Raw genomic sequence first — 4,598 nt, 5'->3', positions numbered from 1 at the left:
ATATGTATCCATGTGCCATGTTGATTTCCTGCACCCATTAACTCGTCATTTAGCATTAGGTGTATCTCCTAATGCTGTCCCTCCCCCCTCCCCCCACCCCACAACAGTCCCCGGAGTGTGATGTTCCCCTTCCTGTGTCCATGAGTTCTCATTGTTCAATTCCCACCTATGAGTGAGAACATGCGGTGTTTGGTTTTTTGTCCTTGCGATAGTTTACTGAGAATGATGTTTTCCAGTTTCATCCATGTCCCTACAAAGGACACGAACTCATCATTTTTTATGGCTGCATAGTATTCCATGGTGTATATGTGCCACATTTTCTTAATCCAGTCTATCGTTGTTGGACATTTGGGTTGGTTCCAACTCTTTGCTATTGTGAATAGTGCCGCAATAAACATACGTGTGCATGTGTCTTTATAGCAGCATGATTTATAGTCCTTTGGGTATATACCCAGTAATGGGATGGCTGGGTCAAATGGTATTTCTAGTTCGAGATCCCTGAGGAATCGCCACACTGACTTCCACAATGGTTGAACTAGTTTACAGTCCCACCAACAGTGTAAAAGTGTTCCTATTTCTCCACATCCTCTCCAGCACCTGTTGTTTCCTGATTTTTTAATGATGGCCATTCTAACTGGTGTGAGATGGTATCTCACTGTGGTTTTGATTTGCATTTCTCTGATGGCCAGTGATGAGGAGCATTTCTTCATGTGTTTTTTGGCTACATAAATGTCTTCTTTTGAGAAGTGTCTGTTCATGTCCTCTGCCCACTTTTTGATGGGGTTGTTTGTTTTTTTCTTGTAAATTTGTTTGAGTTCATTGTAGATTCTGGATATTAGCCCTTTGTCAGATGAGTAGGTTGCAAAAATTTTCTCCCATTCTGTAGGTTGCCTGTTCACTCTGATGATAGTTTCTTTTGCTGTGCAGAAGCTCTTTAGTTTAATGAGATCCCATTTGTCGATTTTGGCTTTTGTTGCCATTGCTTTTGGTGTTTTAGACATGAAGTCCTTGCCCACGCCTATGTCCTGAATGGTATTGCCTAGGTTTTCTTGTAGGATTTTAATGGTTTTAGGTCTAACATATAAGTCTTTAATCCATCTTGAATTAATTTTTGTATAAGGTGTAAGGAAGGGATCCAGTTTCAGCTTTCTACATATGGCTAGCCAGTTTTCCCAGCACCATTTATTAAATAGGGAATCCTTTCCCCATTTCTTGTTTTTGTCAGGTTTGTCAAAGATCAGATAGTTGTAGCTATGCGGCATCATTTCTGAGGGCTCTGTTCTGTTCCATTGATCTATGTCTCTGTTGTGGTACCAGTACCATGCTGTTTTGGTTACTGTAGCCTTGTAGTATAGTTTAAAGTCAGGTAGCGTGATGCCTCCAGCTTTGTTCTTTTGGCTTAGGATTGACTTGGCGATGCGGGCTCTTTTTTGGTTCCATATGAACTTTAAAGTAGTTTTTTCCAATTCTGTGAAGAAAGTCATTGGTAGCTTGATGGGGATGGCATTGAATCTATAAATTACCTTGGGCAGTATGGCCATTTTCACGATATTGATTCTTCCACCCCATGAGCATGGAATGTTCTTCCATTTGTTTGTATCCTCTTTTATTTCATTGAGCAGTGGTTTGTAGTTCTCCTTGAAGAGGTCCTTCACATCCCTTGTAAGTTGGATTCCTAGGTATTTTATTCTCTTTGAAGCAATTGTGAATGGGAGTTCACTCATGATTTGGCTCTCTGTTTGTCTGTTATTGGTGTACAAGAATGCTTGTGATTTTTGTACATTAATTTTGTATCCTGAGACTTTGCTGAAGTTGCTAATCAGCTTAAGGAGATTTTGGGCTGAGACAATGGGGTTTTCTAGATATACAATCATGTCATCTGCAAACAGGGACAATTTGACTTCCTCTTTTCCTAATTGAATACCCTTTATTTCCTTCTCCTGCCTGATTGCTCTGGCCAGAACTTCCAGCACTATGTTGAATAGGAGCGGTGAGAGAGGGCATCCCTGTCTTGTGCCAGTTTTCAGAGGGAATGCTTCCAGTTTTTGCCCATTCAGTATGATATTGGCTGTGGGTTTGTCGTAGATAGCTCTTATTATTTTGAGATACGTCCCATCAATACCTAATTTATTGAGAGTTTTTAGCATGAAGGGTTGTTGAATTTTGTCAAAGGCCTTTTCTGCATCTATTGAGATAATCATGTGATTTTTGTCTTTGGTTCTGTTTATATGCTGGATTACATTTATTGATTTGCGTATGTTGAACCAGCCTTGCATCCCAGGGATGAAGCCCACTTGATCATGGTGGATAAGCTTTTAGATGTGCTGCTGGATTCGGTTTGCCAGTATTTTATTGAGGATTTTTGCATCAATGTTCATCAAGGATATTGGTCTGAAATTCTCTTTTTTGGTTAAGTCTCTGCCAGGTTTTGGTATCAGGACGATGCTGGCTTCGTAAAATGTGTTAGGGAGGATTCCCTCTTTTTCTATCGATTGGAATAGTTTCAGAAGGAATGGTACCAGTTCCTCCTTGTACCTCTGGTAGAATTCAGCTGTGAATCCATCAGGTCCTGGACTCTTTTTGGTTGGTAAGCTATTGATTATTGCCACAATTTCAGAACCTGTTATTGGTCTATTCAGAGATTCAACTTCTTCCTGGTTTAGTCTTGGGAGGGTGTATTTGTTGAGGAATTTATCCATTTCTTCTAGATTTTCTAGTTTATTTGCATAGAGGTGTTTGTAGTATTCTCTGATGGTAGATTGTATTTCTGTGGGATCGGTGGTGATATCCCCTTTTTCGTTTTTTATTGCATCTATTTGATTCTTCTCTCTTTTCTTCTTTATTAGTCTTGCTAGCGGTCCATCAGTTTTGTTGATCTTTTCAAAAAACCAGCTCCTGGATTCATTAATTTTTTGAAGGGTTTTTTGTGTCTCTATTTCCTTCAGTTCTGCTCTGATTTTAGTTATTTCTAGCCTTCTGCTAGCTTTTGAATGTGTTTGCTCTTGCTTTTCTAGTTCTTTTAATTGTGATGTTAGGGTGTCAATTTTGGATCTTTCCTGCTTTCTCTTGTGGGCATTTAGTGCTATAAATTTCCCTCTACACACTGCTTTGAACGTGTCCCAGAGATTCTGGTATGTTGTGTCTTTGTTCTCGTTGGTTTCAAAGAACATCTTTATTTCTTCCTTCATTTCATTATGTACCCGATAGTCATTCAGGAGCAGGTTGTTCAGTTTCCATGTAGTTGAGCGGTTTTGACTGAGTTTCTTAATCCTGAGTTCTAGTTTGATTGCACTGTGGTCTGAGAGACAGTTTGTTATAATCTCTGTTCTTTTACATTTGCTGAGAAGAGCTTTACTTCCAACTATGTGGTCAATTTTGGAATAGGTGCGGTGTGGTGCTGAAAAAAATGTATATTCTGTTGATTTGGGGTGGAGAGTTCTGTAGATGTCTATTAGGTCCACTTTATGTAGAGCTGAGTTCAATTCCTGGATATCCTTGTTAACTTTCTGTCTCATTGATCTGTCTAATGCTGACAGTGGGGTGTTAAAATCTCCCATTATTATTGTGTGGGAGTTTAAGTCCCTTTGTAGGTCACTGAGGACTTGCTTTATGAATCTGGGTGCTCCTGTGTTGGGTGCATATATATTTAGGATAGTTAGCTCTTCTTGTTGAATTGATCCCTTTACCATTATGTAATGGCCTTCTTTGTCTCTTTTGATCTTTGTTGGTTTAAAGTCTATTTTATCAGAGACTAGGATTGCAACCCCTGCCTTTTTTTGTTTTCCAGTTGCTTGATAAATCTTCCTCCATCCCTTTATTTTGAGTCTATGTGTGTCTCTGCACGTGAGATGGGTTTCCTGAATACAGCACACTGATGGGTCCTGACCCCTTATCCAGTTTGCCAGTCTGTGTCTTTTGATTGGAGCATTTAGCCCATTTACATTTAACGTGAATATTGTTATGTGTGAATCTGATCCTGTCATTATGATGTTAGTTGGTTATTTTGCTCGTTAGTTGCTATAGTTTCTTCCTAGCCTCGATGGTCTTTACAATTTGGCATGTTTTTGCAGGGGCTGGTACCGATTGTTCCTTTCCATGTTTAGTGCTTCCTTCAGGAGCTCTTTTAGGGCAGGCCTGGTGGTGACAAAATCACTCAGCGTTTGCTTGTCTGTAAAGTATTTTATTTCTCCTTCACTTATGAAGCTTGGTTTGGCGGGATAGGAAATTCTGGGCTGAAAATTCTTTTCTTTAAGAATGTTGAATATCGGCCCCCACTCTCTTCTGGCTTGTAGAGTTTCTGCTGAGAGATCAGCTGTTAGTCTGATGGGCTTCCCTTTGTGGGTAACCCGACCTTTCTCTCTGGCTGCCCTTAACATTTTTTCCTTCATTTCAACTTTGGTGAATCTGACAATTATGTGTCTTGGAGTTGCCCTTCTTGAGGAGTATCTTTGTGGCGTTCTCTGTATTTCCTGAATCTGAATGCTGGCCTGCCTTGCTAGATTGGGGAAGTTCTCCTGGATAATATCTTGCAGAGTGTTTTCCAACTTGGTTCCATTCTCCCCATCATTTTCAGGTACACCAATCAGACGTAGGTTTGG

The sequence above is a fragment of the Symphalangus syndactylus genome, chromosome Y (genome assembly GCF_028878055.3).
Source record: "Symphalangus syndactylus isolate Jambi chromosome Y, NHGRI_mSymSyn1-v2.1_pri, whole genome shotgun sequence".
Classification (NCBI taxonomy): domain Eukaryota; kingdom Metazoa; phylum Chordata; class Mammalia; order Primates; family Hylobatidae; genus Symphalangus; species Symphalangus syndactylus.
Note: the sequence above shows the minus strand (reverse complement) of the source record.